We start from the raw sequence: 13,845 nt of genomic DNA on the forward strand, positions 1-13,845 counted from the left end.
GCTGTGCCAAAACACTTTCACCAAAAAGAAAAAAAACAATATAAGGGAGGAAGGGGTTTATTTGGCTTAGATCACAGTCTACTAATTCAGAAGGTTAGGTCTAGAACTTCAGCAGGAACAAAGGCAGGATTCTTGCTAGTTCATGCATTAGCACCTCCAGCCAGGACCAATCATACAAACATGAACGTATAGGAAGTACATACAGCAGGCAGCATGAAGATGTTACATTAGGTTTTAGGACTCTGCACCCACATAACTCTATTTTCATTTCTCTTTATAATATAAGCATGTGTCTATAACATAGACATTGGAAATAAAGGTCTACAACATGGGGTAAGGAAGTGGAGCTGCAAAAACAGGCCAGTCATAGCCTGTGGTGTTTGCTCTTAAATAGTTGCCCCTCTGTTCAGTGTCTCCACGTTATATAGCACAATGCTGACTGCACAGGTAAGGCTGTCTTTGTCAAGCATCTGGCTTCTGCTTGAAGCTGGATTCAGTAATGTTCTTGCAGGCTCTAATGCCTCTGACTAAGCGGGGGTCGTCACATCTGGCACCTGATTTGATATCAGCAGCTGACCTTCTTTTCACCTTCTTCCCCACGGACTTCATAACTTAGTAATTCTAAAGATATTATGCAATGCTGTCTTGCTGACTTAGATGAGGCTGTGAGAAATCTAATGTTACTTAGCCTCTGTTAGGATGAATTCAAGACCATCCCTGTGGCCCAAAAACCTGATCGGACAACTGAGTATTCTGAACTGCAAGTCGGGTTGCATTTGATAGAGTTGTGTGGAAATGATGGGGGTGGAGGAAGCTGTTCAAGAAATTATCAGTTCATCTGCTGGAGGGGGTTACCTCACAGGTCCTAAATTGCTTTTGTTTAAAGATGTGTGGGATGGTATAAGAACCTACTTCTAGCCTACTTATGATCTCGGCTAAGGGATAAAAGCACTCTTAAAACTATCCCACATGCCCAGAACTTTGTTGTTTACAAGGTATAAAGACAGAATTAAAATAAAATAAAATAAAATAAAATAAAATAAAATAAAATGAAGGTCTACTGATTTTTTCTGACCTCAATGATGATTTAAATGATGATTTGAGTTTTTTACTTTCTTTTTCAATTTGGGTTTCCCCCTGACATTAAAATGTACAGTTCTCTGTGAAAATCTTGATCATATTGCTACCACCTTCATGGTGCTCCTTCCTCTTAGGCAAGAGTGTGTCATGAACTATATACTTCTAGAAGCACATTTACTCATGGAAGTTACGAGCAGGCAGAGAGGTTGGGAGTTATATGTTTAGTGGGTGGATTCATTTGGTCAGTGTCACACAGTGAATTTCTAAAAGCTAAAACTTAGTTTAGTTATTGGCCTAAGATGCCTAGTAGGTGAAAGTAAATGATTGTTTAGTTCGTTCACAGACAGTTGATCCGGTAGGCCCCATTGACAGTGTCCTAATTAATGCATTGTAATAGTCAATCAAAAATTACTTAGTGAGCGCCCATCAGGTACATTACGCTGATGCTCAGTAGGGAGCCAGGGAAAACAACCCTGGAAGGGATTAACTAAATGAAGACATAAACTGAAACCATAAACTAGACACTAATGAGGTAGACATTTGTCTTTATAAAGTGTCAACATGTACCTGCGTAATTGGGTGGCCCACATGCAATTACAAGCAGGATCACCCAGCCAAGCACAGATCCGGAAGATCCAAAATGTACTGATTTTAAAATTGAGGCCGTTTCTGCCTGGAAGAATTGGAAAGAGACAAGAGTTAAGGGTGGCAGGGAAATTACCATATCGTTAGTGTGTTCTCAATGGAGAAATTCTACTAATGTCTGTTACAACCATATGGTGATCGCGTGCACGACGTCAGCTTGCTAGGATTCACAGGAGAGCAGATACATACATGCTTTTTAAACGGATTCCCCTGCAGCAGGCAGGGCACACATCGACATTGGGAAATAGTTTGTGGTTTTGCATAAATTCCTGAGCCTCTCTTGTTTGTTTTGGTACAGTGTGGCAAGTGTATTTGTTATGGTATCTAAAGGTTAGTTCAGAGGTGTAAGAACCCAGGAGCACGAGGGTCATTATAGACATTGTTTTTGTCACTGTTGTCTTATTTCTTGAAATCATAAATTGCAAACTGGTGGCCTTCTGATGGGGGTATGTTTGAGTAACTGGTGGCCTTTTTTTTTTAATGGAATTAAATAGTATTTCTCACTAAATGCTAACACTAAAAGTTAGACGATAATACATCAAAATATGATAGTAGTGTTTCTCTTTCTCTGAAAAATAATCACAATTTAGGAAAAATATGTTAAGTGAAATAAGCCAGACACATAAAGGCAAGTGCCACATGTTCTATCTCGTAGTCAGAAAACACAAAAATGTTGACACCGAAATGGAACAATGGTCACAAGAGATGGGGGTGGTGTTATGGGACCTACAGGTAGAAAGAAGATGGTACAATAAATATATATTGTAAAGTATGTGTGCAAGTATCACACTAAACCCCACTGACACATGCAATTAGTATGCATTAATAAATAATAACATGCTGACCACTGCCCCAGACGTCTGCCTGGGCTCTGTCACCTAAAATAGAAAAGCAGCTGCCCCTCCTAACGGTCAGTTTCATCTCCCTGACACTATGGTCAAATGTCAGGTACCATTTGTCACCAGGATGCTTTCTTGCAGCTGGCCCACTTGACTCATTTATATCACCTGCCCAGATCCTCTAGGCACTTGAGTTTATGACCCCTGTCTGAAGAGTGCTTCTAAGCCGATTGCATTTGAGCACTATTTGGTGATGAAGACGGATATTCCACATTCAGGCTTGTCTTACTGCATTCCCCTGGGATACCCTTTTTATGCTTCTGGGCAGTCTCTGGACTAATTCATTTACAGAATGCCCATTCATCAAAAGAAGGTCCAATCTAGCACCAGCCTTTCTAAGAGGTTAGGCAACTTGCCTCATCTAATGGATGTGCATATTTTACTTTGCTTTTCTGCAGCAAAAGACAGAACACTGCTCACAGTTGATTATATCTTCTATGAGATGGTTATTTACAAACTTTGTAGCAAAATGAAATAGTTAAAGATCATTCCAAAAAATTCATACTCGGGTAATCATGTGAGAGTGTAAACTCATCATCTGTAGTCTATGTGGTAGGGTTAATGATGGCAGTGGCTGTGTATGAAGAGCTGGGAGCCATGGGAGGGCTTCACACCTCCTGAAACTGTTCTAAAAAAGTAAACTGCACATTTTGCTTCAGGCCAATCACATGTGCCTAACAGCCCAAGAATATCCAATGAAACCTGTAGTTTTCCAATCCCATAAAAATATAAACAGCTAACATTTTATGTTATTTCTCAGTATGGACTTGAACACCTGCCGTTCTGCTTTCCCACAGAATGGAGTGAAACGTGACCCTAAAAAACAAACCTTTCATCTCATTCTTCTTATTGTTCCTTTGACTATACGCATTGAAAGAGAAACCTCAAGACAATTTGAGGTTAAAAAAAACTATAAAAATAATACTAAGTTGAGGTTGATGTTTCAAATTACATGTTCTAGTGTTGTTTCTCCTGTAATTCACCTCTACCTATTGGCTAGGACAAGCTGAAGATTTCTGCATAATTCATGATGTCTTACTAGGTTTTGAGGCTAGAGAGATGTCTCAGGAGGTCAGAGTGCTTGCTGGGCAAGCAGGAGGACCTGAGTTAGGATCCCCATCATCTGGGGCTGTGTGCATGACTGCAACACAAGTGCTTGAGGAGCATAGGCAGGAAGATTATTGGGGCTTTCTGGTTGCTAGACTGAAGGTTTTCTGGCTGAAGATTCAAGAAGAGACTCTGTCTCAAGGGAATAAGGTAGAGGGTGACAGAGCAGCACACCCAACATCCTTCTCTGGTCTCAGGGTTTGCATATGTGCATATACCTGCTTATATCACACACACACACACACACACCTTTAGGGTTTTTTTCATATTTCTACATCTTGGGCTGTATGAATTTGAAATAGTCTGAGTCTGGCTTCCTTATTTATGTGTAAAAATTTGATAATAATTCCATATCATAGCTACATTCAAAGGATACATGTAATATGATGGATAGAGTATGTGGTAAGGAATAACCCTTGTTTTTATTAACGAGGGCACCTTTTTTTTCTGTGCTGACTCCAAAGGATCCCAAGAAAAGACTCTTTAAGACTGAAAGCACTAAACTCCTGTTTCCACTCATTCTTTTCTGCCATTTTATTCACTAAACAAAAGAGAAGAAAAGTGTATCTTTTTTTCCATGACAGAGCCCATATAAGCTAACCATTAATCATTGCTCTTGCCCAAAATTCCATCTTACTGGTCTTTCCCAGATGTATGTGATAAAGAGTTTCACAGAACGGAAACTGTTTATTTTTGACTCTTTCTTTTGAAAGCAATATTGGAAAAGTTAGTAAGACAAAGAGTCGGGGAGAGGGGTTGCCTGAAAGCTAGCTGGTGTGTAAAGGCATCATGTTGAAGAAACGTGGCCTGTAACTGTGGCAGAGAGCTGAACAAACAACATTCTTGGCATTAGTTATCCTGAAGGCTCCTCCACTCGGCCTCTCTTACTCCTGCCTTCTCTGCCTGTCACTCAAACTCTCAGTGTTTGGTTTTCCCCTTAAGGTTTTCCCCTTGTCACCAATGGTGACAAGGTTGCTTTTGCAGTTGACTTTTGTTGCGCTTTTAGGATGTATCAGTCAGGGTGCTGAACTAATAAATGTTCATAAGCTTTACCTCAACCAATCCCGACAAAAACCCACAGAGAAAAAAAGGCAACTGTCCAACACTGGAGGCTGTCACATCTCCCTGAGTTCCAAAGCTGTGACTGAGACAGGCCTGGAGTTTGTCTGACCTCAAGCCACTTCAGAATGCAGTACGAACTAGTAGTGCTTTTTACATTCTTTAAAATCAACAAACTGACTTTTTCTATCTTTTCCTACCAAATTCAAAAGTGACTGTTTGAGGCCAGTCTGGTTTATAGAGTTCTGGGACAGCCAGTGCTACACAGCGAAACCTTGTCTTGAAAAACCAAACCAAACCTATCAAACCAACCAACCAAACCATCATCGTTGTTTGTGCATGTGTGTATGCCTCTCTGTGTGTGTGTGTGTGTGTGTGTGTGTGTTCTAAACAGTTGACTGACTGGCTGGCGTTCACTAAAGTCAAATGCTGTAAACTTCTTTCATCTTTTTATACTCGTGCATGTTCATATAATATAGGGACTTTCTCTAACTGAAGCCATGTTTTACAGACATCATGACATCAATGTTTTTAAGCACCTGGTAGCTGCTGTTTATCTCAAACTTCTTTGTTCTATTTTTCAATAAGACAAAGTTGTATATTTTGTTCTTCTCGTTCTCCTATACTACCAAACTTTAATACATATATGAGAATGTAAATGTTGAAGATTCAGGTGATTTCATGGTTGTGGGTGTAGTTCAGTGATAGAGTACTTGTTTAGTGTATTATGTTGGTTCAGAACGAGACTGGTTCTCACAGGCTCATTGAGTTGAATGCTTGGTCCCTGCTTGATGGAATTGTTTGGGAAAGGTTAGGAAGTGTGTCTTGTTGGAAAAAGTGTTTCTCTGGGGGTGGGCTTTGAGGTTTCAAAAGCCCATGCTGTCCCCAGTGTACAGATCTCTCTAAACTTGTGTTTGGGAATCAGATATAAGTTCTCACCATAGTGCCATACCTGCCTGCCTGACTGCCTGCCTGCCTGCTGCCTGCTGCCTGCTGCCTGCTGCCTGCTGCCTGCTGCCTGCTGCCTGCTGCCTGCTGCCTGCTGCCTGCTGCCTGCTGCCTGCTGCCTGCTGCCTGCTGCCTGCTGCCTGCTGCCTGCTGCCTGCTGCCTGCTGCCTGCTGCCTGCTGCCTGCCTGCTGCCTGCCTGCCTGCCTGTCTGCCTGCTGCCTGCTGCCTGCTGCCTGCTGCCTGCTGCCTGCTGCCTGCTGCCTGCTGCCTGCTGCCTGCTGCCTGCTGCCTGCCTGCCTGCCTGCCTGCCGGCCTGCCTGCCTGCCTGCCTGCTGCCTGCTGCCTGCTGCCTGCCTGCCTGCCTGCCTGCTGCCTGCCCACTGCCATGTTCCCTGCCATACTGACTGTGGACTCTAACCCTCAGGAACTGTAAACTCTAATAAAGGTTTTCTTTTGTAAGTTGTCTTGGTCATGGTGTTTTGTCATGGCAATAGAAAAGTAACTAAAATGGGAATGAAAATATAAATTAATAAATGTAGAGACAGACAGATAGACAAGACTCTTACCCGTCTTTCAAATGTTTACATTTCCTTTGGCTCAGTAACTCTTACTTCCAGTACTAGTTTTATATATTACCATCTTCTTTAATCCTCCCCCCCACCCGAATGCTATTTACTTTTTCTTTTAGATCTTAGGAGCCCAAAATTTAAAAGGAGCTTTAGAAATAATTCAATGCTATTCCATAACCCTTTGGTGGAGAAAAATATATTTCAGAGCTTCCATCAAGGTGCATAGCTCTCGGTAGAGATGAAAATCATATATTTTTCACTTTCTAATTTTCTGTACTTTCTTACTCAATGTATGGAAAAAGCGTTAGAAACAAAGACTTCTATTAGGCCCATAAATAGCTTCCTAGCTTCATGGGACAGTAACTTCTTTCATAGCCTGTTACAGATAGACCAGCTAAAGCTCCCTCCTCCTTGTCTCCGTCTACTTATTTGCTAATAATTGTCTTTTGCTGTTTGTTGTTGTTTATTTGACTTATATTGTATCCACTCAGTTAATTAAATTTAAGGTTATTGGCTACTTCTTAATAGGATCTAATTTTGTTAGGAGCTTTGCTCTTTTATGCATAAAAAAATAAGAGTGATGTCAGCAGCTTAAATCAAAGGATAAATATGTGTGTGCTCCCAAAACACATAATGCTGAAAGCCAATACAGAATGTATTGGCCTTACAGACTGCACCTGGCCATGAGAGTGGAGCCTTATGAATAGAACCCGTGCCCTCATAATAAAGGCCAGAGGGAGTGTCTTTTGCTCCTGCTTCTGACCTTCTAAATGAGGGAATAGAAAGTGGGTATCATGGATGATGCTGAGAGCTTTTTCTCACCAGGCCTTAGTTCTGTTGGGACCTTGATCTTGGAATTCCCAGCTTACAGAAACATTATTGATACGTTTCTGCTGCCACAGAACTGCCTAGTCTATGATATTTAGTTACAGTGTCCTAAATGGTCTAAAATAGAGTCGATCTGCATTTCATTTTCAAAGCTCCAGTTTCTATTCTATCGGGTGCTTGGATGTTGACTATGGAGCAGTTGTCTACATTTTCTGATAACTGGGCCCAAAGCAGCTGAATGTGGATAACTTAAGAATAGAATAATACGTTACATTTACCTTTGGAAGCAAGAATAATATTTTTTTTCTTTAAAAAAATAGTTCTTTTAAAAACAAACACACTTGTATGCAAAGGCACATATTGTCTGTAAAATACCTTGAGGTGAACTGGGAAAAGTATACATACATATATACATACATACATATATGTATGTGTACATGTGTATGTGATGTGTGTGTGTGTATCTGTCACTAGTCATTTCTCTCTCACTTTTATTTTTCTCTTCTTCTCTTCTCCCACTTTATCATTGTTGGTCAAAACAAACCACAGAACATTTTCCACACTGCTACTTATATGTTTCTTCTGCCAAAGAACACAGTTCATTGCTCTGAACTTCTCCCATTCACAAAATCCTGGAGCACAGATAATGTTTTTACCTAGGTTCTTTGCAGCTCTATAGACAGAACAGTCTCTACTCTGGGTTCTAGTGCCTTGCTCCCTGCTCTCTCGGAGGCCTCACCAGAATGGCATTTACTTTCTGTATTGTACCAACATGGTGGCTAAGGTGGTGTCACAAATCCCTGGCAGAGTGTCGATGCTTCCTGTAGCTCCTGTCTCCCGAGTCCTACTGCCATTGTCTTTACAGCTCCATTCACACCAATCTAGGTCTTTCATGTTTTCTAGCTTGCACCTCTGCCTATGTTATTACATCCAAATCCTTTTCTACATGTTCAGGTGGTACTTGTTTGAGCAATAGCCTCATTTCTCATTGTCAGTAGTCTGCCTTACACTGCTTTGTGCTGCTACAACTGAATTCCACAAGCTAGAAATCTGATGTGGCCTATGAAGTATCAAAAGTCCAAGACTGAGAGAACATGACATCTGGTGTGGGCCACTTTTCTGCATTGTAGCATAGAAGAATGTATCTCACTGGCAAGAAAGAGTAACACAGGACAAGAAGGACTTAAACATGTTTTTATAAATAAACCAAACTGCTGGACAGTGGTGGCACATGCCTGTGATCCCAGCATTTGGGAGGCAGAGGCAGGTGAATTTCTGAGTTCGAGGCCAGCCTGGTCTTCAGAGTGAGTTCCAGGACAGCCAGGACTGCATAGAGAAACCCTGTCTCAAAAAACCCAAAATAAATAAATAAATAAATAAATAAACAAACAAACTCACTTCTAGAGTGACAAACCTACTCCTGAGATAATGATATTGGCTTATCATAGAAAAACCCTGTCTCAAAAAACCCAAAATAAATAAATAAATAAATAAATAAACAAACCAACTCACTTCTAGAGTGACAAACCTACTCCTGAGATAATGATATTGGCTTATCATAGAAAAACCCTGTCTCAAAAAACCCAAAATAAATAAATAAATAAATAAATAAATAAACCAAAACAACTCACTTCTAGAGTGACAAACCTACTCCTGAGATAATGATATTGGCTTATCCAGGAACATGAAGCTGCCATGTTCTAAAATCTGTCCCACTTGACCAGTAAGCCCTGCCTAGAAGTACTCTTGCTAGGGATGAAGTTCAACATAAAAACTTTGAAACATTCAAACCTATCTATCTAAGAATTTTCATTGATATATATCATATATGTATATATATATATACATATATATATATATCGTATGTATATATGCTAACAGCATTTTCCTGAATTTATGTATACATATTCAAATACTCATACCACACACACACACACACACACACACACACACACACACACACATTCACACACACATATATGGTGCACATATAGCCATTACATATTACTATTATATATGTATATATTTTATATTATATACTATAAAATATCCATCATCTAACATGTAACTAAACAATATCCATTAATGTGATAGAGACAGCATGAATAAAATAGAACAGATATTAACATTTAGAACATCTTATAAAGATACATGAATTCTCTGCTATTTCTGCCGGTGTTCCTTTATTTATAAACAACATTTTTAAATTATTGGTAGCATTGCAATTTGTATTATCACACTTAAAAGCTAGCATTCCTGTGACATAATAAACAAAAACATTAAGCACTTGTCCTCCTATATATTTAGCATCTTAGATAAATTACATCCTTTGACTTAAAGAGTTAAGTCTCAAGTAACAAATTCTGTGAGGGCACAAAAATCTTCTGTATTAAAACAGAAAGGAGCAGCAGTTAAATGTATGGTGGGGCTGGGGTGGGGGAGTGGAGGTATCTTGGCCATCTGCACCACCACACCATTTCTATTTTTCTAGCTCTATTAAAACTTCAACCATGTTTTGCAAAACTTTCAGCGGAGCCTGTTGTCCCAAGCCCTCACCAATATTGTCCACCGTGGCTTCCTTCTGGCTGCCATTTGCTGGTGGATGGATAGAGCCGTTGAGATGAATTTGAACGCTGAACTGAAAATCACTCAGAATTATCATCTCTAAAGCAGCCTTACATTTTCCATTGTTATTTAATGTGTCTGTGCCTTGTGTGTATGTGTGCTGTGCTGAGGCTCCTGTGTGTGTGGAGATCAGAGGACAGCTTGCAGGAGCTCATTCTCTCCTTCCACCACATGGGTCCTGAGGTTTGAACTCAGGTTAGCAGGCTTGGCAGCAAGCACCTTTACCCATGGAGCCATTCCGCTGGCCCAATTTAAATATTTCAGGGACATCAGATTAAATTGTGAAGGAAAGACCGCTCTGAAGGGATTTTTATCTATTAGCAAACAATGGTAGTGATACATTTGTCTTTGGATATGTTCACAATTGCCTAGAAGAGGCCTTAAACTCACTTTCAGACAACATCTTAGCAGAAAAGCTAAAACCCTGCAGCATTGATTAGTGCAAACACTGCCCAACTCTTTAGATTTTGATGCAAGTTCCATTTACACACTTTTTCCAGAAAGAACATGCATAGCTCTTCCGGTCCCAAGAGCGTATCATCTGAATTTCTTTCTCATGCAGCCTTTAGTGTTCATGACACATTCTGCCAGATTTTAGCAACCTGGTTTAGGACACTTCCTTTGAGCCAATGGAACATGAAACAAGCAACTGGGCAGTGGAAGTCAAAATTTCTTATTGTGAGAAGGAAGCCTGGGGATTTCTGTTGATAGAAAAATAGAAGCGGTGGCTTAAATTAAAACATTTTTAAAGCAATGATTATTAAAATGTGGTGGGTAACATTTATTATTGGAAAGAAATAGGAACTCTGGGAATGTGAAGAACTGGGATGTCTCTAAACTGGAGTTGGAGATGATGACATGGTAAAGTGCAGTTGAAGGTTTTGCAGCACACTGGTTAGAGAGAAAAATTCCTAAAATGGAAAACAATGTAGAAAAAAATATTGAAAATAATTCAGAAGCAGCTGGTAAGTATATTTGTCCTATTTGCACCTTAGACAATGAAACAATTAAAACTGTGGAAACAGGCACCTGATTAAACACAGTAACTGGTGTTTTGGTTGATACAATCCAATGTCATCCAGGACTAGACATTTAATAGTAAGAAGGAGAAAACCGGGGGCTGGTGAGATGGCTCAGTGGGTAAGAGCACCCGACTGCTCTTCCAAAGGTCCAGAGTTCAAATCCCAGCAACCACATGGTGGCTCACAACCATCTGTAACAAAATCTAACTCCCTCTTCTGGAGTGTCTGAAGACAGCGACAGTGTACTTACATATAATAAATAAATAAATAAAATCTTTAAAAAAAAACAAAAAAAAAAGAAGGAGAAAACCACACAAGCTAGTCTTATCAGATCCTCTATCTCCTTATTTATAAAATGCTATTTACATTTGGTGCTTGGCAGATAGCAGGCACTTAAAATTGGAGATAATAGACAATGAAAACAATTAACTTGTACCCCCTTTAATCGAGCTCCTACCACTTTAACAAAAGCTCTAAATTCATGATCTTAATTGTACAGTGGAGGTCATACTGATAATCACAGAAGATCTTACAGACTGTCCAGTGAGTAAAAGAAAGAGTTTTAAGACTGCTAAAATAACACTGAGCTGTAAGGAAATAGTCTGAATCTGGAGATCTTAGCAAGTGAAGAGGTTCAAGTTTTGTGTTAAAACTTAGAGACTCCTGGATACTCTACTAGCACCATTTTCCCTGCATTGGAAGTGGGCACAAAATCTGAAGCTCTCCACTGAAGCTCTACCATGTAGTGGTGTTAATGTGACTCTGACTGTCTGTCACCTCCAGAAAGCACCCAGTCAAAGTCCCAGAGATAGCCTTTGATTAACAGATTCTATGCTGGACCATTATTCCCTGGAGACACTGGGTCAGAGAGGATGAGGCTTATCTTCCATCATGGGAGGAGATGACTCTCTAGGAGGGAAATGTAATTCATGATGGGAGAATAAAATTTTTTCTTGTTTAATGTCCCGATATAGGAAATAATGTTTATGGTATGATTGAAAATTAAGAAACACTTGATATATGAACAGGGGTTTAAACATTAAATTGTTAAGTGTGTTAAAATACCTGTGGAGTAACACAAATTATTTTACTGTTACCACTCTTCTCCTCCACTCCATTAGATTAATTGAGAGTTGATTAGTGAAAATTGAGATGCAATTACAATAATGTCCATAATCACACTGGGATGATTAACAAGCATAGGTCTTGTAAAGGCAATGTTCTACTTGTGGCTTGGGCTATCCTTTATTTCTGATAAGACGTTTTGCATTGGTTGTAAAAATAACTCAATCATGATGGGTTCTTATTTCTATATTCATCCAAGACAATGGACAACCATGAGTCCTAAAGCCCACATTTCTGTATAACACTCAGAGAAAAGACCATTATAACAATTTCTAAAGCATGCTAATTGGTTGGATTCCATTGTTAAATGACACTTATTTCCCAAGTAGGATTTAATAGTATCTGTTTTAAACATACACTCTATAGCTTTCCCACTCTCCTTACATGTCAAATTCCTTTAGTCTGGGATGTCAGAGATGCTAGGAATATAGAGGTGTAGGTACCGAAGAAAGCCAGCTCTGGAGAGAGTGTATTGCAGGAGGCAGAATCATGAGGTGGGTCTACTCCAGGCCACTCTGTGTTCAGATCATGTTACTACATGCTCCTGGTATGTGACATGCAACTCCAGGAAGAGTGTCTCCCAACTAGATGTTAGTCGTAAGTCTTGCTTTAATCTAATCTGCCTTTGCTAAGCCCTTCTTCACGTTTGGAATATGAATATTTATTCTGTGTATATTGGAAGTATGGAGGTATGGGAGTTACTTGTTGAAAATACAGAGACCTAAAGTTAGGACATCATCTCAAGTCTCAAAAGAAACTTTGGATTTTTGAACAGTGATAGGATAATGACAATGGGGCTTCTGAAGTTAGACTAAGTGCAATTTTGTGTCCAGTCCACTAATCCCCTATGGCAATGTTATCAGGAAGTGCAGCCTTTCTGGAGGGTGGTTATGTCATAGGAGAGGAGCTTCCATAAATGAGGTTGTTAACACTTATAAAAGAGACTGCTAAGACCAATGCCACCCCAAGTCATGTGAGAATACACAAAGAAATATATGAAAAGTAGACTCCCAGAGAGAGAGACAATAAACCTTTGAGATGACAATTATTACAGGAGAGTGAAAGATAGGTTCCAACAGTATCCTGGATTCTGCATGGCAACTGAGCCTATATCATGATCAATGGCCTCTCCTGAATTTTCTTCAGGAACTTCTCCCTGCCATATGGAGTCAAGCCTCAGCCAAACTCAGTAACATCAGGTGCCTATAAAACCCATATGTGGGAGACTCTTACACATTACTGAGATCAACTGCTATCCTGAGATGCATCCTTGGCTCCCTGGAACATGGCTACCATGTACTGACTGGGAGGAACTACTTCTCAGAAGATAGCACCTCAATGATTCTGATTTTCTATTAGTCACAGCTAATTTTCTTGGTCCGAGCTAACACAACATCCATTATCCCAATAATATAAAGGCTTTACTTGCATAGACTCTTAATTCAAATATCACACACCACCACCATCACCATCTCCCCACACATACACATTAATAGAGTTTGGGGATACTCCCAAACTTTCTACAATTTACAAGCCACAATTGTCTGCATTTCTCTCAGTATTTTTTCTTAGTCTATTTATCATGTTTTACATTGACTTTTTTTTTAAGTGAAAGCAAACTTATGTTTATACTGTTCTTATGTATATTGTTTTGCTAATATCTTGCTTGGAGCTTTTATATGTATATGAAGAATATTATTTATAGCTCTTTCTATATATATACTGTATCAAGTTATCATGATAAAGCACCTTACACACACACACACACACTTCTGGAGGAGCACTATGTCTTAACACAAACAGATACTGTGTTCCTGTGAAACCAAGGAAGACTACAGTTTGCTGCAAGTACCAGAAGCTAGAAAGGGGTAAGAATTTTTCCTCCAGGTTTTACAGGGAGTGAACATGGTCCAGCCAACACTTTGATACTGGACTTG

This window comes from Mus caroli, unplaced genomic scaffold, assembly GCF_978045245.1.
Source record: "Mus caroli unplaced genomic scaffold, Mus_caroli_1 scaffold_1, whole genome shotgun sequence".
NCBI lineage: Eukaryota > Metazoa > Chordata > Mammalia > Rodentia > Muridae > Mus > Mus caroli.